Below are 24,804 nucleotides of genomic sequence, written 5' to 3' on the forward strand. Positions count from 1 at the left end.
TTTGTATATCAACATGTTGCGGCATGTTTTTGAAGTTGGTAATAGCTATGGAAATGTAAGTCTTGACCAGGTCTGAGGACTTGCGAATTTGGGAGGAAATACTGGGTAAAACAACATAGTCATGACTTTTGTATACGTGTAGGGGAGGGAAATTTTTTAGGATATGAAAGTTTTTCTGTGCTTTCTAGGAGCTGACAGAGATATAAATAACATAGTGCAATACGGATTATACAGACAGAAAATATGCATATTTTCTTTTACAATATTTCCATCAAAGGTTTGTTTACAAAGGCAATAAAGCCCTTCTGTCTACTGCATTAAAGTGCATATAACGAAGTGCTAGTTGCAGCAGAAGCAAGCAGGGCCGGGCTTGCAAGCCTCTATCTGAAGAATTGCTAGCATGCACGAGTTGGGCTGCTTTGCCACTTCAGGCTGGATAGCTTTCTGGTGATAGGAGAGGTCCTACAGCTACCCATTTGTTGGTTACTAAAAATAGTGGTGCTGGAGTAAGGAGAGTACAGCAGCACAAGACCAAAAAACCTCCCTAACCCTCCAAACACTAAGATTTTAAGTAAATGCTTAAACAAAACACACCATCTCCCCATGGCAGGCAGAGTTGCAGGCCAGCTCATCCCCTGAGTCTGGCCACCTGGCCAGCTTCTGCAGCATGCCCTGAAGGTCGTTCATTTGAGCTATTTGGAAGGAGGATGGGTTCAAGATGCAGAGGTAAAAAAGCTTTTGTAGGGAATGCTTGATTTGCTTCTCCTTATCCTAGAGGGGAAATATAAACTGAAGTGTCTTCTGACTCCAGCTGTGGTAGGGGGAGTATGTGAGTTCACACAGACAACTTCCAGACAGAAACCTCAAATACAAAATATTATTGTGAAATAATTGGAAATCTTTAGGTTGGGGCTGCCATCAAGTGTGAAGAAGAGTGATTTTATTATTGGTAGATGAAGTGCATCTTGATTTGTCTTTCCCTTAACCCTGAGGTGACCCTTCAGAAGGTGAAAGCTGGTTCAAACTCTTATTAGCTGAGATCTGGAGATTTCCTGAATATAAACTTACGTGTTTTGCCAAGTTGTATGGCCACAAATCATCAGGCTTTCTCTAGAGTTTCAACTTGGCCCAAAGCTGGGGTTTGAGTAAGAAAAAAAAGAACAGCACTTAATAACAATTTATGCAGACTGTTTTGTGTGACAATGATTTGCTTTTATTAGCTACTGTTTTCACTCTATTTTTTTAATAGTAGATTGGTGGTTTACGCTATATTTCGGATATGTCTTCTCTTCTGTATTTATGTACAAAATACCACTAAGAATAAAGGAAGAGAGACAGATTTTTTTCAAGCTCGCTTATAGCATGCGTAGAGGAGCAATAAATGTGTTCAAAGTCCTAATGGAAAACTTCTTCAGTATTGTAGAGAATTTTTTCTGAGTCACGGTTTTGAGGGATCATTTGCCATGAAAGAACTAGTCACTTGGCAAATCTGCCGCTAGTAGTTTGGGTTGTATTTTGATAGGTAATTCATAAGACATCTTCTCTTTGTGATCACGTCATTTCCCCCAATGGCAACAACTGCTTTCATGGGAAACCAGTAGTAAGAACAGGGATTGATGTATTTTTAGTTTTCTTTAATGCAGTTAAACATCTGGAAGTAAGCAGAGCCATCGTCATGTGAGCAGCCAGCTTTCTACAGAATCTCAGGAAATACTCTTGACCGCTTTTTGCAAATGGCTGCTACAGTTATCTGATGTCTATTTTTTGTTCAAGATACTCAATTTAATGGCCTGTATACGTTGTTAGGGTGGGTTTGACATCTGGCCAATATTTCTTCCTGCTTACTATTAAGTACTTATTATCGTGCTTGTTGCTCTGTGTGAAATTAATATATATTAAGCTTCACGATGGTCTTGTGAGGTAGGGGTTGTATAGGAAAGTTTGTGTCAGAAATTAGGGTAAGAACCTAAACTGTGTGTTTTCTAGATACTAATGAGAAAATCAATAGGGCGATGGTTAGTTGCTAATAAGATACCCTAATTTGTAAGCATTGATAAGGACTCGGTCAACTGAGTTTCATTTGTAGAAGCACACTATATCACAGAGTGAGAAGTTGGTAACCAAGTAGTAGCTGTGTAAATAAGCTCTATCCTAGTGAACTTTTTGCCTTCAGACCTGTGCTATGTTTGTATTAGCTGAGTCTTTAAATACAGAATAAATGCACAAGAAAAATAACTCTCTGGCAACAACTGAGACGAACACTTCATAAGGTGTTTAAGAAAAACAATCTTGATTTCCCTCTCTCCCCCCCTTACTTCTCTGCCTTTACAGTCTCTGCTTTCTGCTCATGTCCGGCTAAGATAATATAGTAAATGTCTGAGCTCTCGCAAGTAAGGCTGTCACATTGATGTTTAACTGACTTTGAAGCAGTGCAGCTGTAAAGGGGAAATGAATTCTGTTCTCTGTCAAAGCCTGTAAAAGAGTGTTTGTTTTAGCAGCTACTGAAGATGGAAGTGTTTATTCCATGACTGTGCTGGTTATCAAAGCTGGACATATTTTCCTGTATTAATAATATTTGGAATTTTTCATTAGTTATAATTTCCTGTTGGTTCTTGAAAGGAGTATTGAGATGCTGATCACTGTCCCAGTCTTTTTAGTTGTTCTTTCTGCACTTGAATAGAAATCTTGGAATTCCATTGGGGGGGGCAGGATGTGTATGTATCTGCATGCATGTGTAATTATGTATTATATAAAATTTTAAAAGCAGTTGCAAATGTCTTTTGATAAAAGCAGTTGCAAATACTTTTTGATCCAAAAAGGCAATAGGTTTTTGTACAAGAGACAGAGGGGCAGCTCTTCCAGTTTGTCAGGTGATGGAAGACTGTACCTAATATGCATGAAATGCAACTGATTAGTCATCTTTTTGTTTTTTTCATATGACTTCTGTCACAGACTTTTGTTCCTGATATATAGAATTCTCTCTTGATATGAAAAGACTGACCAGGATCTGGATACTTACTGTTACTGAAACGTATGTTATGCTGTGTAATTTATTTCAAAAGTAGCTTATCACATGCACTTACCAAATCTTAGCCATTCAACACAAACAAAATCCTCCTGAAGTGTTTCAGACACATTGTTGCTATGGGGGGGGGGGGGGGGAAGGTGAAGTAGTGGGGTTGGAGTATTTTTTTTTTGTTTGGCTGTTTAAGATAGATCATCTAGAGCTGAAACTTAATTAAGTATAAGGGTTTGAAATTGGAAACAAAACCCTTGCTAAGTAAGCCTGTCACGATCTTGGCATCGTTAGAAGAGAGAGCAAGCGGTAAGGGAAGCTGGATTTGTGCTGGTGTTGCTTACAATGGTATGTAACTTACTAATTACCTTTGCTGTAAAATGGTTGGTAAAAAGCCAAAATACTGCTTCCCTAGTTCCCTAGGATCCTTGTTTTGAGAGGATTACACTTCCTGGTGTTTTTACAAGAATTACATGGATGCCAAAATGTTTCCCAAGCTTCTCTTTGATGATCAGTACAATGTAACAGGGAAGGCTGACCAAAAATTACTGAGGAAGTGGGTAGGAGAGAGATAAAAAGGTGTGAGAATAAATTAATACGATAACTACGTATTTATTCATATTCCCTACCCTTCTCATTTTTAGTCTAGTTTCTAAAGGAAATGAAACTCATGTGATCATGACTGAGACAAAACATGTTTATGTGCGTGTGTTTGCCGTTTCCTTCCTCTGCCCCAAAGACACTGCACTTGTACAGGTTGCGAGAAAAATACGTAGTCACGTAGATGACTGCCATCCTGTTGGTGAAAGAAGGACCTTACCTGTTGACAACCCTGATTTGGCATCAGAAAATCATTACGGGAGACCAAAATTATGGATAGCTGAGGGCACAAAGTCAGTCAAGTGCAGAGGTGTTGGCGTGTTTGTCAAACTAAATTTCCATGCACCTTACTCTTTCTGCTTGTCAGCTGGAGATTTAAACATCTTTTGATGCAGAGGAATTGTGAGGTTTAAGACTTACGTTAAAAATCAGAAGATATGTTATATCAAGATGCTGTCTTATGTACTTGAAAATCTATTGATAGAAGTAATGTACAATATTAATACAATATTCTGAGATATATATGGGTAATTAAAATTTAGAACTCCCTTTCTTTAAAGAAAAGTGTGAAAAGCTTTACATACCCTGAGAAATTCAGGTTGAATGTGCAGATTACGGATCCTTCCATTGTACTAAAGTAAAGTTATTGCTGATACTTTAGTCTTATTTTTTCATCTATGGGCTAGCCATAATGCCATGTCTTAACATCCATTATTTTTTTTATAAGTCTCTGTTGATTTTCAAGGTAGAGGCAGGAGGAAAATATACAGTGTTCTCTGGCAGTGGGGCAGTGCAGGCCTTCATTTGTCCTTCCCCTCATCTAACATAATGATTTTGGCTGTCAGTGCTGCAAGTTGTTTGTTTCAGCCTCAGGTAATCAATCTGATTAAGTATCTTGGCAGTATTTGATATTATACAGAAAGCATTTGAAATGGCAGGGATATTTCACTGAGCTACTGCTGATGTGGAAAGCTTCATTTTAATAGTCTTGGTGATAACAAAAACTTACTGAAAAGAGTGAGGTGGATATATATATGTGTGTGTATATATATGTGTGTATCTAGCTTTTAGCACGAGTGATTGTAGACATAAACCACTATGAGAACTTTTTCTTATGTGCTTAGTTCCTATTTGGATGAGTGAAAGCAGTAAGATTTATGTAGTTAGTCTATTTTAAGTGTTACTCAATAAAAAGGTTGAGGAAAAAGTTCTCTGAATAGTAACATGGTACAGACAAGTGAGCTTGACCTGTTACTGGCCAGCTTCGTGTTCATCAGAGGTTCCTGTGAGGTAGAACGTGCCCTCGGTCAGGTCTGACGCCCGTGGTGAGGCCAGCTGTACCTCAGGAAAACTGGAAAATGCAGTGTCTTCTTACTTGCCCCGAACAGAGGTTCTTCAGCATGATTGCAAGCCAGCTTTAACCTAGGCTTCATTAGTTCCTAAATTCAGTGGTTGGATGGCTTTGTCTCAGCTTATCTTGCAAAATGACACCTAATAAAACTTTTATACTGGGGTTTCCCCAGAAAAGCCCATCACTTGCCAGCTCCCACTGGGACTCACCAAGTCGAGTGCCCGCTGCAGTGTCTCTGCTAGCCAGGAGTCTTAGTTTCATCCCTTTTGTCTCGCCTGTCTTTCTTCCCTTTCTCACCGCAGAGTCAGTGTAAGAAAGGCTAAAACTTTTCTACTTCATAGCATCAAGGCAGAAATTAACTTTACAAAGGAAAAAAAACCCCAATCAAACTGTAAATGAACTTACTTTCTAGTGAAAACTTGCTTCATTCACCTTCCTCACCATTAAAAGTAAAATGGCACAGCGTGCCTGGTATGTGAATAAATGCAAGCCTGATTTAGCTTCCTGACTACAGCAGAAAAAAAATTCAGGCATGCTTTTTAAGGAATGGTTATTTAAAAGTAATGTGTTTTTGTTGCAGCATGATTATATATTTAACAGGAAACTAGGTTACAGTCTTTATGACTAACTCTTATTACTACTGCTCCCTTGGTTTCCAGGAGATGATGACTATAATGCTATATAAAATCTTCAGGTATGTAGCATCATCTCAGACAATTTTATTTTTTGTCCCATGGTATTATTGCTCAATCATTATTTTGTAAAGAAAGGTACTAAATTCAAAACCTGTATTAATATAATGTTTTCATTTTCCTTCTAATTCCTTGTTGTTGGTCTGGGTGGACCATAATGGGACCACATCCTGAGGTTTTTTGGTTTTTAGTGCTTCATATGCGCAAGTACAAAGTGTATCTGGAACTTGTGTTTTACAAGAAGGAAAAACATCAGCTTTTCAAATCAGTAAAACATACCAAAATAATTCACTTTTTGAGATGAAATCAAACAGGAAATTATCAGGAAGATTTTTTTCCCTCTTACGTATATTTTTAAAAGGTTTTTTATTGACAAAGGTAGGTATATGATGAATAGTATTTCTCAGCCCTACGTTATTTGCTGCGTGGGAACAGTATTTACCTACGATAACTCTATAAAGGATTGCATGTGTAATTGCTCAGAACTCCAGGTAACTTTTCCAAAAAGGCTTGTGTGGGAAAGAAATAATTTGGGACCTGTCCTGCACAGACTTCCATTTGAGAGTCAGAAGCATTAAACATTAATATTTTTTCTAAAGACCACCAGCCCTGTTCGGTTGCTTTGGTAGCAATACAGGTATTTTCTTATAGCTGCACGTATTTTACAATTGTTCTTTAAAATACCAGGAATGTTGCTGTCAGCGTGCCTTTTAGCATCATATATTACTATGATTCGACAGCTGACAAAACAAGCATGTGAAAGCTGACATTTGTGCCAGAAGTCTTTCTTTATATATTTTTATAGGCTTAATTTTTCATGTGTGCACTTTATATTGGCAGCCTTAATATTTTTTTGCAGATGAAGCTTAATTGTCTTTCTCTTATGCACATTTATATTTTAGTAGATTAAAATTTTACCACAAAATGTACTTGTGATTTCAATTGCTGTGCAGAAAGTAAAAGCTTATTGAAAAGATTACCTAAAAAGGTTTGACCATTCTTTAGGCTTCAGAAAAAGGAGTTGAAATCATCTTATTCTGATAGAGAAGCTTTTGACCACCTGAGAAGCTTAATGCTGTATTTTTCTTTCCTTTCATCGCCTTATGGTGGCCCTTGAGAAATTCTTGTGATGCTGCTTTAAGGAGCAGACAGAGTCCTGTTATCCATAATCAAGTGTATAATTTAAATTTTTGCATGGGCTTAGCTAGATTCTGATGATACACATTACTTTATGGCAGTCTCTGAATCCTTGACAAAGAAGTGAAGTACCACTGAAGCTTGAGTTGTCTCTTGGGTTTGGCCCTTCTGCCACTTGGCTTCCTAATGCGTCTGGGAAGCGTCTCCCAAGGAGGAACTAAACATGATGGAGTCCTTCCGTGGTCCCATAGCTCCTGCTATACATTCACACCAGCTGTCAGCCCCTTTTCACCAGAGAGTCTTAGGAAATGGGAGTGAAGGGTAAGAAGCATGGTTTAAGGCTTTAACAAGTGTCAGAATTTAAGCAGGGTAGGGCGAAGCCTGATTTTTATTTTCCTTTTCTCAAAAATAGTGAGATATCTGATATATGCTTGTTATATATGAGGATGAGATTGTAGTTTCAGAAGTTTTTCACAGACTGTGGGGATGAACGAGATTCTGAAATAATGAATAGCCACTGCTATGGCATTTTCCTTGTGGTGACAGGGACTCGAGTTGTAAAATTGCCAACTTGTCCAATTCAAGTTAGGGTTTTAAACATCTGTAGTAAGCACCAGGACTGTTCAGTGGGTTGTTGTCTTGGGGTGACACGGTCATCCTCGCTCAGAAGGTTCATCCTGAACCTTATTATGACAGGACTCTCTTAAACTGGAATGTTCTTGCAAAGGAACTGGTTTTGGTAATACCAAAGTTGATAATACCAAGTTGATAAACGCTGTCCTTTAGAAAATCTGAGGTGCAGCAGTCTGCAGTTGCAGCAGTGCTCCCTTCTCCCCACTCCCTTGCAGTGGGAAGATAACGTGGAAAGGAACAGAAACTGGGTGCCATTGCTTTTGCCCTAACAAGTTTATGGTCTCCTTCCAAATGAGATTTGATTCTGCAGAAAACAAAATGGTGGGAAAAAGACCCGTGGTTATAGCAATAAGATGGGGAGGGAATCCAGTAAAGTCTGCTGAACATGATGGAACAAAATTTCATGGGTATTTTTAAAACAATAAATATAATTGTTGACTCATTTATGTATTTCCTGTTACATAATGTCCCACCCACACACTCACACTTGTTTTGCTCCACTGTACTTTACAAGACTCTCTGCGTTTGTGTGTAATATTGTTGCTGTAATCCTGTCCTTCCCTCTCTCAACTTCTCCCTTAAGAGCTTTCAAATAATGGTTTAAACATTAACGCTTCTCTTTTTCAAAAATATTTTTCCTCAGCTTTCAAATGAGCACCGCTTTGAATTGTACTTCTGATCCTTTTCATTTGTCTGCATTTAAGAAAACGAATGGAGCGCTCTCATTCTTTGTTTTCCTTTCAGTAACAGAAACTGTAAAAATGAATAGGACCTAATTTGTGCCAGCATTACAAAACCGGTAACATTATGTGCATACATTTGAAACCATTCAGAATTTCAGTTTTATGAAAAATCTTCTCTCATCTCCCTTTACCAAATAGAGAATTTATGTGCATTTTAATATAACATAGTTATGGAGATAAATGAAGAGAAGCATGTGGATGTGGAAGGGCAATAAAATGAGAAATCTGAACTGCAGAAGGCTTTAAAAACTTAAGATACTTGTTTATTCTACTCAAGGGACAAATGTTTTTGGCAAAGAAACTGTTATGGCATGTTAGTTCAGTTGTAAATATATTAATTTGTATATTTAACTACAAATACTACAGTGGATATTTTTATAACCATCCTTTTAAGAACATATTTTATTTTAAAATATTACAGTCTCAAAAAAAGTACATAAATTTCTGTTGCACTGTCTACGTCGGTAATAGCCAGGAAATTCTAAATTAAGATTAATTTAATTTAAAATTAAAAAATTAATCTTATTTTTCATGCGCAAGTATATTCTAAGGTTTCTGGTCCCAAATCTCCTAAATCGAGAGCTAAAATGGTGACTTCAGTTGCCACGAATTTCTGTGTTTTAGTATGGACAACATGTATGGCGTTGTTTCAACATAATTATGTGAAGTAAGTGTTTATATACTTTCCATCTATCTTGGGATTTGGTCAATATAAGAAGTTAAAAGTCCAGCCTCTCGTGATTCAAATAACCAAGTAAATAAATAAATTGTCATAAACTCTGGCAGAAGCGGAAAGATTGGGCTATTGCATCCAGTGCTGTTCTACAAATTAAATGAGTGTTTAGCTGTCTCCCAAGTGTAATACACAAATGGATGTTACTAAAATATGCACTGCTATTATCAGGCAAAAGAGTTACGAGAAAAACCCTTTAGAGTAACAATTTTACTTTTCACATAAATGAATTTTATTCCTCTCCTCTACACGTTGTTTTCCTGTCCTTTTTCTGTCTACTGGTGTTACATCACTTGCACACTTGATTTTTAAAATGCTCTTGTGAAAGTATCACTCTATTACTTCCAGCTGAGTAAGTACTCAGTTGCACCTCATAAGCTTTCCAAGTCACGTCTTGCAACAGTGACAACCCTGTTAGGAAAACAACTGAGTTTTTAAAGCCCCATTCTTGTTCTCATGCACCACGTTAGCGATGCTTGGAGCTGATTGCAGGCCTATCGATGAATGACGGTGCAGTAATTTCAATTATTCCATTCAGTGGTGATATAGATGTTGATCGGTTTTCAGATACTAATCCTGTTCCTTAATATAGCAGTTGGCTACATGTGCGAGCTCGTCCTGTTAAGGAACAGCCTTTGGGGAAAATGAGTCCTGAAACATTTGGGCCTGGAGTTTATACACTTCCTAGGAACTGGAAAGTAAAGAAGAAACGGGTGGACGATTTCAAAGGCAATGACAAAGTACCACTGGTCTATGCCAATGAAAAGCAAATAAAGCATCAGCCTTTTGTAAGGCAGAGTATAAGAATTATTTCCTTGATCACATTTTATGAAATTTTTCTTGTACTTAAACTTTTAAACAAAGTTCTTGGGCCATTCAAGTGCTGTCAGTAGTGAAAAATGTTGGAAGGATATGCAAGACAGTTTTTATTCTAGTGCCAGTTCTACTATTCAACCTTAACGTCAACAACTTTTGTCACCAGGAATGTAATATAACCAATAGCAGAGTAAAATCTCAGCCCAGCTGTCCGGGGATGATTCCTCTGCTGTTGTAAATTAGTGGGAATTCTTGTGAAAGAAGCTTTCCACATCGGGAGTGCTTTGGGGAGAGTATCAGCGCAGGCTTCAGCTGCCTTTCATTTGCCTGCCTTAACTGTATGTTATGTCCGTCTTTGCTCCTAGAAGTTGTGTGTAAATAATTACCTGTCATCCTAGAAATAGCCCAACAGAGCTGTGATAGCAAAGCCAGCTTTGAGTGGGCTGTACACAAAAGGACAAGTAGTTTTTCTCTGCATTTGGTTGTATTTGAAATTACTTTTTGCTGGAGTTTTTCATTGTGCTGTTGTTCTTCGGCTCTGTAATTTCAGAAGACTACCTTACAGAAAGTTCAAATCCTTATGGTAAACTATCAGTACTCTTAAGTCCATTTATTTTCTAAATTTTAACAGTTTCTGCTGAATTATGGATGTTTGGTTTAGTTATCTTGCTTTAGCCAAACATTTTTGTCTGATACTGCCAATTTCATGATCTGTAGGGAAGGTATGTTTAATTTAAAATCCAAGGACACTTGTGAAGGGCTTGTGTATGTGTTCAAAGACCGAATTAAGAATAAATCCTCTGGGTTTTTTTCTTTTTGACCTTTTTAAACGACGAGAAATGTGTTTTCCTTAATACAATGATATGTGGAAGCTTTGTATGGTGGTTGTTCTACCTTGTTCTTAACCTGCTTTTCACTGTATCTTTCTTTTAGTTTGGCTCCTATGAAATATGAGAGTCAGATTTCTAACATACAGCGTGTTGGAACAGGTTTTACTGCATCTCCTCTCTTTCCATTTGTGTGTTTGGGTACATGCAGGTTTGAGAATTATCTACCTTCTCTTGCTGATTAGAACATTTAATTTCTTTGCAGGGTTAAAAAGAAGACCTACTTCTGTAAATCAATACAAATTTACCTGTCTTCAGCTTAAGCTGTAGTTGTTATGTATTTTTGTACTTCTGATAGATGTGACCTGCTTATTTTAATTATCTCTTGGGCAGAAGTCAACAATACTGAGAGGGAAAGACCTCAGCCAAACCAGGTGTATGTTCCAGCTGATGGGGTGGCTAACATTTTCTGCTTACTGTCAGAAGTACTTCAGAACTGTATTACCTTGTTTTCACATTAAAACTAGGTTCAAGGCTACAGCCTTGAATACTTGCCTTTTTTTTAAAAAAAATCTCTTTTCCTTCCCCCTCCCCCCTTTTTTAAAATTACTATTATTTTTGTATGTTCATGTAGAAAACCTTAATGAATGAGACTTCTGGAGTTGAGAGGTCACGGTGGTACTCAACTGCAGCAGAACTATGTGTTGTAACGGTTTTATGTGAATTACATACGAAGAGTATTTTCTTTAATTATAAATTGTGGGTGTGATAGAGTTTGTTTCTGGTGGCATTTTAAGCAGAATCTACTGACATAAGGATATGCTTGAGTTTTTTAAAACAGTTGAAATTTGTGACACTAAAATATTGTACTATGGCTAGAAAACAAAAAATAAAACTTGTCAGCCAATCAAGATTTTTTCAATCTTGTTGAAATTAATGAGGAAATTGAAAGAAATAATGAATTCCAAGGGCACCTCTAGTGTATATGCAAGACCTTTTTAGGCCTGATTTAGTAATCTGTGATTTTTGTGTTCTGAATGACTGCAAGGAGAAATGTGCTTAAAATTTATTTGTATAGTTCTTCTCTCACGATGTTTGTACATGGTGTTTCCTAAAACCTCTCATTAGCTGTTTTAAGATAAGCCAGAGGAAAAAATCTGACAATGGTCAGTAACTTCTAAATTTTGTTTTATGGAGTTAGCAGTTTAGAGGACTCAAGTATATGTTTTATATTGTTGTTTCACAGAAGCAAAACAAAATCATGCCATCTTTTTAATAAGAATGTTAAGTTTGACAGTTGGAGCAGTTGCTCCAATTGTCCAGGTTTCTAATGCCCCTATCATGCTATTTGGTTTTTATTTGTGAGCTTTTAATTTATTTTGGCTTACTAATTTATGCTTTTTTTTTCTTTGAAGAATTTCCCATTGGAGATGTGTTCTCTTTGAATTAATAGAAGCACTAGAGAAATGCTTTCTTTTTTGAAAGAGATACAGTTGTCACATTTTAATTATTTTATTTTTTTTACTGCCAAGGTTCCTAAAAATGGAGGCAGTAATGGTTTGTTACTTGAGAAACTTTCATGCTCTACTGAGACACATAAATCTCTTCAGAGAACTTTACAACACTTCTGTAACTGTAACTGTGCATCTCTAAGTACCATCAGTTTTTTATTTAAGAAACCAGGAAGAGACATGTTTTTCTGCACCAGCATCAAACTGAAGAGTTGCTGGATACCAGTTCTATGCTTGGTTCCCTAGGTCATGCTGCTTGTGCAAAGGTATTGATCTTTAGCGTGTTTAGCAATCTGTACGAGTTGCCCCTGCGTACGTTGCAGAATTTGTCAGACATGGGATATGTTGCCCTGGAAGAGGGCTCATTTGTCAGGAGGCTGCATGTTCTCCCATTTGGGGCTTTTCCGAATGTTATGAAGCCCAATTTAAGTTTTGCAGGAATGCTCAGCTGGTAATCTCAGTTGTCTAAGTTTTAACAGATGTCATATTAGCTTTTTAACACATAAGACAAACCTGAATGTTTCCAGCTGTTATTTGAAATCCTAGTTCACAAGGACACTTGTTTCAAGAACTGAAATTTATTGCACTTGTGTGACAAAGCATAGAAATAAGTATGCTACCATATATACTTGTTTACTAATAGCATGAATTGATGGAAATGCAATGTTTATGTAGAACGATACTACTTGGAAGAACATTTGGGGGAAACAAAATCTTTATATTTTTTACAAAAAATTACGAATACTAAAACCGAGGGATTACTGGCATGCCTTTTCACCATATCACAGAGTTGGGAAACCCTGTTCTGTGGGTTTTTTTATTACGTTCTGTGCAAATCCTGTGATTTCTTGACTTCCTGGGTTGTCTTTTAAACCTTTTTGACTGCGTGGAAAAGATGCACCGACTTGGCACTTGCTGTAGTTGTAGGAAACCCAGAAGAAGATGCTTTGCATGGTGAAGTGGAACCTGCTGTATGTTCTGTTGTTAGCAAAACTTAAAAGCACAGGCGTCTAACTCTCCAGTTATAGCTGGTGCTTGTACGATGTATGTGTTACCCAGGGAAGTTGTGCTGGCGGTGATAGAGTACACAGCGCAGCATTCCATAGAACTTGTGACTTTGTACCCTGAAAGTGTTTAGCAACCTGTAGAGATTACAACAGCAAACATTTTAACCAACATTGAAAAAGTTGCTATTACAGGAAGAAAATAATCATTTAACCTTAAATAAACACTTTCTGAAACTTGTTAGGAAAAAAAATACAGTTTTATTTTGTGGTTTTGTTTCTGGGTAGACTATGCACATGTGCAAAGGTTTTGCCTGCTCGTTAGTATAATAGTTCGTCATGTTCACCATACAGGGTGGTTGGTAGCAGCAGCATTTTATATGTGGTACAACTACATAAATGCCAATCAAGTTATAAACAGCAAAAAAAGTTATCTTAAAATACAACTGAGTTAGGAAGAAAAATCAGTTTTTGACAGTATAATGTAAATCTGACTATTCTGTACAAAATACAGTCTGGAATGTACATACCTACTTATTGCCAATCTTATGTGTGTGTCTTGGCAAAGTGCATTGGCTTTTTATCAGGTGGACAAAGTAAAAAGTAAACTTGATAGGTATCAGGAAGACTAGAAGCTCAATTCTGGAGCAATATATTATTGCCAGGATGTGGTTATTATGAGGCCATAGTAAGTTTAATAACAATAAAAGTGAAATTGTTAGCAATTTGAAATCTCTTAAGCCCATATGGAGGTGGGTGAGACTATACGAACAGCATCCTTTTCTCTCCTTGTAGCTCTGCGAGTATCTTTGCAACAGTCTTGCCTTATGTGTGACTGAGTTGGCTTTAGCTGTTGATAGGTTTTGAATGTGAAATACTAGTGGAGCATGTTGTATTTTGGGTATTTTTGTTACACTGTTTCTGAAGATGGACCCTTTAACATGCGTTTGTGTCACCCATACATAAAATTGTGGTCCACTACACACTCTAGGGTATATATAGATCCATGCCACATTCAAATGAGTGTTGTGTCTACCTGAAAGGCTGACGTGCCAGGTTAGCTCAAAAATAAGTTACAATACAGATTTAGGTATTTCCTCAATTTCTGCAGTGGGCAGAAATTGCCCCTGTTCTTGGGCTTGGCTCAAGCTAAGGGATAACTTACTGCTTGGTTCCTGCCCTTGTCTGTCATGTTTGACTTCTGGTAAGTACAAGCCAGTCCATTTCTGACAAATATCTTACTTTACATTCTCACTTCGGTGTAGATTTTAAGGATGACTTAAGGAACAAAACGATGCTTCTGACTTGTTTGCCAAGGATAATAAATTCTGCTATAGAATTCCAGTGAGTCGTTGAAACTATAAATTTAAATATTGAATAGAATGGTGTTTCCTAAGCAGTTATTTAAACAAAACATTGTCTGAGTGATGTTCAAAAAACATCTTCTAATTGGCTTAGAAAGCTAATTAATGAGAGGGCCTTCAAGGTCTTGAAAAACCCTGAGAGTTTATATTTGCTTTTCAGATGTGAAAAAGGATTATATAATTGATTAGTATGAGCAGCCTCAGCCTTTCAGCCTATAAATAAGCAACATAGCTCCAAAGACACCAATTTGCTGAAATAGCTTGGATATGTTTGAAAACACTATTAAATAATTACTAGTTTTGACTTAGGTACTGTTTCTGTAGAACCCCTAATGGGTATTGAACAGGTATGAAAGGAAAGGTTAACTGTTTGACTTCTTAAACATGCTTGTTTCTTTTTTTAACTTAAACTGAGCCAGGGTTTTCCAGAAGATTTTTAGCAATGGAACAGCTCTCCTCCAATATATTCAAGACCACCATGCACTTCTAATAGAGACTTACATGGAAAATACTCTAAATAGGACATGTGCCGACCATGGCCTTTTGGACCACCATTTGGAAACTGCTGCTTTTTAATATTTATTTGTAAGCCTATAGTATAACTCTTTTTGGGCACAGCATGAACATGTGTTTTAATAGTGTTAGTACTGTAAAAATCATAACACTGTCATGATTTTCTTCTTAGATAAATCTTCCACTATTACTGCATTTTTCCAGCTTTTTCATATTTGATCTGCTGTATTGGAAAATGTAAGTTTCTACACTTGAGTAACTGTACATGTGGAATCATTTAAAAATAACAATAAATATATTTCCACATACGGACTTTTCATGGGCCCTGATTTTCAGAACAGCGATTAAATACATGCTCTTTTTTTAAGAAAACATTTACATAACACTTGAGTAACATATGCTTTGTTAAATAGGGGTATCTCCTGAGCTGGAAATTAAACTTGCTAAAATTTTTTTCTTTGATTCAGTCTTTATGAAATGTGAGCAAGCCCAGCTTTTGTAACTGATTATTATGGATTTATCAACTTGATTTTATCAAAGTACAATTGCAGAATTGCAAACAGTAACTGGAAAAAGTTAATACGGTTAAGTTTATTCTCATGTTCACGCTGAAAAGGGGTTGAATGAAATCTGAGTTGCTTTTATACTGAAAGCTTTCAGGTTTTGGTTGATGGTTTCTTATGTGTATTTCATTGAGAAGACTATAAATACTTGAAAATAGCAGCAATGAATTAAAGAGGTTTTTTTCAGTCTAACCATGGTGCTGTTCTGTGACATTGACAGACTTCTCAAACCTAGTGGCTTTTGGCTTTGATTTTTTTAAAGGCGATTTCTTGTTATGTAATTACTTCATTGTGTTCACATTGAGTTGAAACCTGGCACAAGAGGTGCGTGCCCAGATTGCCCATAGTAGCTGTATGTCCAGAATACCAGATGTGCACTGCTGCCCAGGGCTGGTATATATGCTTTGCCCTCCAACGAAGATACAGCAGGTGAAGCAGCATCAGCTGTGTCTCTGTCACAGATAGCTGTGCTCTCTTCTTTACCTGAATGTAATTAAGAGTTGCTGGGGAAGTTCTAGTTAAGCTCCTTGGTTTTTACCATGATGTAAGGCATAAATCATTGGGTTTTATTTTTGTTTCTTGGTACCAAGGTCTGTGTTTGATGGCAATCAGTAGGTACGTAGCCTGAGAATGTCCATACATACAATTTGCCCTGCAGGCTCCCCTTTTCTAGTGCACTGCTGTCTTGTAAGCTGCCCAGGCCCTATGTCTTGCTATGCCAACCAAGTGCTAGGCTGCCAAGGTGCTTGAGATTGTGTGTGTGTTGGGGGATGCTCTCTGACTGCACTTGATTTTTGTATCTCATTATCACCAGATCGAGCAGGTCTGGTCTTGTTGGTGGCCTTGGGGCAGCCCTAAAGAAGCAGGGTAGTTAAAACCAAAGTGTTTGGCCTTTGAAATGCCTCTTGCTGTATGATAGTCCTTCAGGGGGCCTGTTTTCTAGCATTCCACTCCTCCTCTCTTCTAAACTCTCAATGGAGACTTTGTGGGAAGTCTGTGAGGCTTTCTGAGAAGTCTGTGATACCTGTCTAAAATGATTCTTAATGGAAAAACTCATGAAGAGCTGGTGTGACTGTGAGATGCTGTCTCAGTAGCAGACTTCTGCTTTGAAGTTGGCTCTCTAACATGTTCTGGCTGCAAGAGCCAGCTCCAGGAGACAGGAGATCTGTTGATTGCAAGAAACTTCATGCCATGAAGAAATGCTCTGACCCACTTCATCCATCTGTCTGGGCTGGCGGTTACTCCTCCCTGAAGCAGGAGAGATCAAAGATTTCCAGGTGTGGCCCAGCATTATTTGATTTCACAGAGCTGGCTAAACAGGGGGATAAGAGATTTAATGAGGGTTTCTCTAAGCAGGGACACCTCCTGTGTCAAAATTATGTCCATTCTGTGAGGTTGTTAAGGCTGGAGGATTATGTACCTTGGAGTCAGTACTGCATCCTTCACCTTTAAGTGAATCAAATTATGACTGGTTTTGCGATGTTAATGTTGACATACTGGTACTTCTTGGTAAAGGTGTTTTCTTCTACCAAGACTGCTTGGTGTCCGATGCAGGTCTGAAATCTTCTGCCAAGGTAGTTTTATTCTCCATGTATCTCAAGTCTCTATAACAATAAAAAAGTGCTGCTTTTTCCTCTTAGTGGATTTCTTCCTTCACTTAAGCATCCCTTGAAGAAATCTCCTTGTTAAAGTTTCTTTACTTTGAGAAGTCTTCCTGCTTTTCCTCTGTTACTGCATAAGAAGTGCTGATGGAACACAGGACTGAATTAGGTTGCCTTGCAAAATGATCAGCCTTTCTCCTTGGCTTCTTGGTCAGTTCCATCCAAAGCAAAATCAGTAATCTTTGAAAGGTCTAGGAGGATTCCATCATCTTGTTTGCTGAGGCTGTGTGTCTGATTGCTGTAGCCAGGACTTCCTCAAGCTTTCTGGAAATTCTTGTTGAGATATCATGGATATCATATGGGAAGATCTCAGTTTTCTTTGATATTCCACAAGTGAGCTACTGAGCTACTCAGGTCTTGTTCAGCTATTCTCATTAATGTGCATACTATGAACTGTGGCAGGTCTTCATCTCCCTTCTAGAATTGCATAAAGGGCAGATAGCAGTTATCAGTTTTTCTTTAAAAGGTGTAAACACTTCTTTGAACATTTTAATCAAAGCATACAGAGCCACTGAGCTCTAGCCTGTAGGTAGGTTATGTGAATATAAATAAAGTTGGGAAGAAGTTTTGCTTGGAGAGTCTGGTGACTGTGCTCAGGAAAGTCTGCTTTTCAAGTGGCTTTGAGGCATGTATAATCTCAATGTTGGATGAATCTTTCATGTTCCAAAGTGCAGCAGGGCAGGAATGCCCAAATAAAGGGTTTGGATGGGCTTATCATAAATGAAAAACTACATAGACTTTGGTCGTTGCCTTGAGAGGTTGCCCAGAGAGGTTGTGGAGTCTCCATCCTTGGAGATATTCAAGACCCATTTGGACATGGTCCTGTGCAGACTGTTCTAGCTGACCCTGCTTTGGGCAGGGGTTTGGACTAGATGGTCTCCAGAGGTCCCTTCCAACCTCAGCCATTCTGCAATAGTGTCACAGTGGTTCCGGTGTAAATTTCCCCAGTTTGGGCATGAGGATAGGATGACAGGGGTAGCTCCATGCAATTTGAAGCAACAAAAAGAAAATTTCAGGCAGTATCTCTCTTTGAGATTATCTCTCTGGTTGGGTAACATCTGCAGCTCTGAGCTGTCCTCAGGCAGGATCAGTTGAAACCTGCAGCTGCAGATGAGGGCTGTGGCTAATTCCCACCATATACCCCTCTTATTTCACTCTGTAACCAGCAGTTCTTTTGGGTCTGAAAATGGAGAAGAAGTAGTTGTCTGTCCTATGGCCAGAAAGGATAGGATAGAGGTTGGTAAGATCATGAACGACATGGAGAGATTAAAAGGGGGACAATTGTCAGTTGATTTCCACCCTCCACCCCCCCAGTCCAAGAACTAGGGGCACTAAATAAAATTAGGAATGGTTCTTAATTCAAAGTGTGTTGAAGCTATGTAAGTCCTTCCTTTTGAGGTTGGTGGGGATGTAGTTTGGATTCTGCTCTGGTGGTACTGTCATTTGTGAGCTCTCTTGTAGCATAGACCTTTTGTTCTGCGCTTCTCTATTCTGAAGCAGGAGGGGAAAAAACAAAGCAAAAGGGAATTCAGAGTTCAAGGTTCCCTAGACCAAAGCTGCTTTTTTCTTATTAATACTGAAAAAATATTTGGCATCTTGAGGAAGATATTACCAGAAGAAATCTTCCTGTGGCAACGAATTGAGAGTATGTGAATGAGAGTATGTTCTTCATCTGGAAGTTGCTACAATGGGAGGGTCCTAGTCTACTTGTATTTGGTTGCTGTACTCATTTGCCTTTCAGACATTTGTATATTGTTTTTCTTCACAGTAAAGGAGATAAAGTTAATGAAAGAATGATATTACATAAGTAAAAACCTCAATCATAATGCATTTGCATGACACTGTAGAATATCCAAAGCAGCACTGATGACTGTCAAGCTACTATTTCCCATGTTTCAAAGTCTTGAGTGTGTAACCTAAATTACAGTCTCTAATAATTTGTGCAAGAACATTCCTGAGTTTAATTAGTGGAACAATAAGGTTGCAATTTTGAACTGCAGCACTGATGTCTTAGAGTATTCAACTGAACTACAAAATTGTCTGCCATCAGTAGGTAGGATGGATAGTTCGATTTAGGTTTTAAGTTGTTGTATGAGCAAGAAAAATTCTGGTCATGACTGGTCATGCAGTCTTTTCCCTTGTCCAAGACTTAAGAAGATTATTCTCTTTGTTACCCCCTTGTGGAATAGTGGCTGCTGTAGCTGCGTGCTGAATCTGTTTTTTTAGGATCACTGTGTCATGGTTGGAGGTAAGGGATCTTCTGACCTGCATGGTGACTTTTGGAAGGTAAATTGAGAGGACACAGCAGGAAGGAGTTTTCTGATGACCAGTTAAAGTGATTCTAGCAATTCCATTGCTGCTTTGGTGGTGAAGTGAGTCCAGCTTTATAACCACCGGTTATGACTATAGTATGCTGCCAAAAATTCTGCAGGAATGCAAGAGAGGAGAAAAATTTGGACTTTAACAGCTTATACATCATCCAAAAGTGAATGGAATTTCATGGGACAAAATGAAAACAGTTATATAGCCCACGGGGATTTCCTCTGCTGAATATCAAAGGTGTACTGTAAACCATTGAGGTGTAGGCACTTCTGCTTGAAAAGGTTTCAAGATCCTTTATGATGAAAGGAGTTAGGCAGTTGAAGTATAAGGGTAACTAACAAGTCTCATTAGAAAGTACATAGCAGTGTTATTTGAAGTGTCCCATTGACCTCAAGAGGTCTTTGTTTTATTTCTTTTTTCATTGTTGCTGTTTGACATTGAAACTGTGTTGAAAAGATACTTGTGATTTGATGTTTTTGGGTATGCCTGGCGTTTTCATCTCAGTGGCCTGGCTCACCCTGGGCCAAATTCAACTTTGGCAAACAAATGTCCTGAAATTACTAGAAATTTTATTCTTTTAAAAGCAAGTCTTAAAATTACAGGAGTTTGCGTATCATGGTTTCTGAAGTTTTTAGGCATAATGCATTTGTTGGTAGTTAGATGTATTCATTCTAGTGCGTGTGTATTATGTACTTAACTGTTGGACAAAGAATTATTATGATGTGTACTAGAAGATTATAGTATTTTCCAAATCTACAGAAATTCTAACCAGATTCTTACTACCCTGCAAACAGCAGTCTTGAGGATAATGGGAAACCCCTGCAGGGTGCCATTAACTTTCCTAGTAAACCTTGCAAGACAGAGGCCGTCACCTTATGTTTGTGTGGCTCGCAGAACTGTGAGGCTTTAATTCTAAATAATTTTTAGAATTATTTCTAATAATTCTAGGTCTTTGAGAACATCCTCCTTTTTTTTTTTTTTTAAAGCAAATATTTCGGTTGTCTGAGTTGCCAGCTCCTGATTTTCATTAAACTTCTCAAATATCTGGGATGGTCTTCTGCCTTGGTGGACACTGGCCAATTGGGTCAAAATTTGTTAGGGAGAACTGGCAGACATGTTGCAATTTTGAATGTGTTGCTTCCCTATGTATCCATACTGAAAACCAAAAGATTTATTAAAATTGTAAAAGGCAAACACAGTTGACAACTTTGTAATGAAAATTAATTTGTTTGGTGTATGTAGATTTAATCAGGATATGACTGGAACCGTCTTAATCTCATCTAGCAAGCACCTTCAGTGACTAACTGTAGCTTGACTTCTGGAGCTGCTGTTCAGAGATCTAAGAATCAAACAGTTAATGAAAAGCAATGTGATGAGAAGAGTGCTGTTGAAGACTGAGTAGTTTTCCAGTTCTCACTTAAAAGTATATTTTTTTAAAAAATCAGGATTTCTGCAAATGATAGTTCAGATACATTATCCTTCAGGTAATTTTTTTTTAATGTTTCTCTGAAGTTAAATAAGTGGAGATACAAATGTTTGTAATAAATCTTACCTTCTGAAAAGCTTTTGTTTAAGTAGTTAATATTCCTAAAGGCTGTGGACTTCACAGATGTAGCCATTCATATCAACGCTACTGGTAAACAAAATACAGAAGGAATTGCATGTAAAGAAGATGGAGTTCTTTGCCAGCAATACCACCTTCATTGCTTTTTTTTAGCTGAACTGCACACAAGGCTCTGCAGTCACGCAGTGGAATAGCAAGTGGTTTTATTCCACCAGCCTGGCCAATATAATCAACATTTATGTGAACAGATTACAGATAACTGCAACAGGATTATCTCTAATATTTAACCTGTGATCTCTAGAAGCTCAGTGCACACGTGTTGTCAAGAAATCGATGGCAGTACCACAGCCAGCCCGGGTACGTAACAAGAAGTGTTAGTTGTCTGAGCGGAGTTGGAAGTGGAGGTTTGTTCCAGACAAGTTGACTGTGGAGATGCTGAAAGACGTTTCTTGAATCCTCCAGCTTATGTCGCATGCAGTCAGGTGAAGCAGGAAAGTTATTCTTCAGCAGCTTGCATGTTTGTTCCCCCCCGCCCCATGATTTTTTAAAATTCTGTACAGTTTTTGTGTGTTTTACATGAGAAGCTTAAGGGACTTTATTTGTTTATATCGATGTGTTCCTCATCTGTGCACATTGTTCTAGGTATATACCTTATGAAAAAATTGATGTAAGGACAAGCTAAAGTAAAAATATAAGCAGTAGTATTGTTTTAGTAGAACATATTAAGATGGCAAAGGATGTAACGATAAGAGGCATAGTTGGAGGGTCTGTATATAGAGGTCTTGGCTCCCATTGCAGCTAGACGGGCTGTGGCGTAGCAAAATTACATACAGGAATGTAAGGAATTAAGATTACCAGGAGTCATAAGATTACCAGGAGTTGTAAGACTCAACTGAGTCTAAGTATAGAAGAACATTTTAATGCTTTATTAAAATCAATAGTTAAACACAACTTGCAGAAAAAAATAAGATCTAGAAAAGTCATAACCCCAACCCAATATTACAGATTTCTTGAGCAGCAGCATATTAGTAAAATAAATTTTGAATCCATGTTCTTAATAAGAATCTAGTGGTAGAGTTGTGTAGCAAGGAAAACCTCCTTTGAGACTTTGGTTTAGAAGCTAAATCTTTTAAAATTATGCATTACTTGATATATGAATCAAATGAAAACAAAAGGAAGTAGAGAATTAGAATAAGCAGACTAAACTGAAGTCAAGAATCAGAATAAGCAGACTAAACTGAACATTTAATACTTGTATTAACTTGAGTTCAGCACAGGTTCTGTACATGTAAGACTGTATGCTTACTAGTTGAGCTGTCTTGTTTGAAGCTAATGGTTAATAGCTTAAAAGTTGATTAACTTGTCATACCAGTCTCACCATACTTTTGTTTTTCTCAAACTAGATGAAAGGTTCCTTTAAGTATGGTTACTGTAGTACTGCATTCCTGATGATGCTGGTAGCTAATGACACTCTTTGTTGTAGAAATCAGGAAACATGGGTTGAGCCTCTGGGATCTCTGTGGCTGGAGTATGAAAATATTATGTCCTAAATGGCAAGGTCTTGCTGGAACAACTTGGTATGTAACATAGCTAATAATACATGTCTGTAGTTTTTGCTTTTCAGATTAATTTGTTCACTTGCTGTAGTGCTACTTCACTTCCACCCATGCAAAAATACTACTTCTAAAATAAATATCTTTTTGTAATAAGACTTCTCTATATTTCTTAGGGTGTTTGGTATGGGCATCTGGCTTCTGTCACCAGTACTGTCTGATGGCATTTTTATTCAAAATCTATTGGACACACAGGTTCTGGTTGGTTAAATGGGCTGATATGTAACATGAATTAATTTCATTATACTAATTAAAACAACCCTTTTGGTATGCAGCCTTATATTTTCATTTGCATTTTTAATTTAAATACAAAGAAATTATTCGTAAATGTTTACATAATAGAATGTTTGGCATAAAGTGCAGTTAATGTAAACCAAGCTCAAATGTTCTTGCTGCGAGACTTTGTTGCCTGTTCGGCTTGTTTTTCTAAGTTTTCAATGAAGTGTGGGTGGGGCAGAATTGGCATTGGAGACTAGAGAAAGATTTCTGGATTTGTGATCAATTTAACTGAAATATGAGGATCCTTGTGTTTCTTAGAAATTTAATTTTGGCTATGTTTAATGAAAAGCAAGATGATTTTACTGAAGTGATGTTGACATGTCTTCCTAAATTAAATACCTGCATAGTATGCTGGATGTTTGTGGAAGACTTATCCTAGATTACTCATTCTCTGTCCAAAAGAAAAAGTGTCTGTGGAAGTTTTCTGTCACTTCCATGTTCTAAGCCATGTCCTTTGGTGCAAAAACGTAAACGGAAAGATCAAAACCTATAGATTTTCAAACATGCCTGAACAGATTATTGTTGTTATGGTGTGTGTGTACAGTCAGTTCCATGGGATGCCTCTTGTGTGTTCCTCATTTCTTCACAAGAAAGTCATCTAGTTTTAGCAGGATTAACTTATTATTGAGAAAGCCTGGTGATTTTAGTTTTTAGGAAGACTGAAATATAAAGAGAATGTACTAAGGAGTAGTGATGAGCAATGGCATCCCCTTGTAACGTGCCTATCCTCTCTGGCCTTCCTGGAGGTAAGGAATTGTCCTGCAGAGAACTGAGAACAGACCAGAAATGTGTACTTGTTTTCTACTTTTGGGATAGTATTCTACTTTTGGGATAGTAAATCCTAGGATTTATAGCTCTCCCAGTTACATTAACCTGTGGAGGGAGTGAAACTCCCAGTATCCTAACTCAAACTTTTTCTCCTATAAAATATATAACAACGTTAAATAGTTAAGTAGACTTATTTAGTGAGAAGGCTACAAATGTTGAAAGGGTGAGTTAATCACAGATAAGAACTGGAAAAGTTAGAATGACAGTTAGATTTTTGGAAGTAGATTGGAAAATTAATATTCCTAATTGTTCTACAAAATGGCAAGATGCCCATCCTTCTAGTCTTGTCTGTATTTGTTTATTCAGGTTTTAAGTCTTTTAGTTCTCTTTGATATGATCTTTAGAAAGTGCTTGCTAACATAATTGTGATTCAGTAGAGTAATGCTTTCTTCATTTTACTGCCTCAAAAACAATTTTTTGCCTTATATTGAATACTGTGTTGGTTTCCCATCAGCTATAAATGCTTGACTTGTAAAGGTTGCAAGCAATGTTAGGCCGTAAAGATATGGGCACATTAAAAATACAGCAGAATGCTTCTTTTGTTTTCAGTTGACTAAAGCATTTTTAAGCTGCAACCACAATTTCTGTATGTTGAAGAGGAGGAGGATATAAGGGTGGGCTATTTCAGCTGTAGGCAGGCGTGGAAAATGGTTACTGTTTCAGGATCTTGGTTTTGAGTTTGTTTTTTTTGGGGTTGGAGAGGATGGTGTTTTGGTTTGTTTTTTGACTTTGTAGACCCATATATTAAAAAACAAAACAAACCAAAATACCAACACCCCCTTGCCCCAACCCCAAAACTCTGCTAGGCTTAAGGTTGTAACTTGGAGTTACAAATAGGTGCCTCCTGCTAATAGAATGAGAGATGCATATCTAGCATCTCTTAAGTTTTCTAGAATGATATTAAATCTGTGAAGAAATAACAAGGTGTTGAATACAGTGCCTTTTAAAGGTTTTGTTTTCTACTTTTTTGCATTACTTTTTACCCTGTTTTATTTTTTGCTTCATGAATAAGAATCATGAAGTTATGGCCAATG

The 24,804-nt window shown here is 37.5% G+C and overlaps 1 protein-coding gene across 6 annotated transcripts in view; it reads left to right on the forward strand.

Annotated features, from left to right (window-relative positions):
- The window catches only part of NCOA2 (nuclear receptor coactivator 2), a 197,530-nt gene that overhangs the window by 21,367 nt on the left and 151,359 nt on the right, over positions 1 to 24,804 (forward strand). Inside the window, exon 1 of one of the 6 annotated variants that reach the window (XM_072852362.1) lies at positions 22,549 to 22,627. The exons of the other annotated variants lie outside the window; for them this stretch is intronic. The gene's annotated coding sequence lies outside the window, so the exon portion shown is untranslated. Of the gene's footprint in view, positions 1 to 22,548; positions 22,628 to 24,804 lie in introns of those variants that run through there. 6 annotated transcript variants of the gene reach the window in all.

The sequence above is a fragment of the Ciconia boyciana genome, chromosome 2, assembly GCF_034638445.1.
Source record: "Ciconia boyciana chromosome 2, ASM3463844v1, whole genome shotgun sequence".
NCBI lineage: Eukaryota > Metazoa > Chordata > Aves > Ciconiiformes > Ciconiidae > Ciconia > Ciconia boyciana.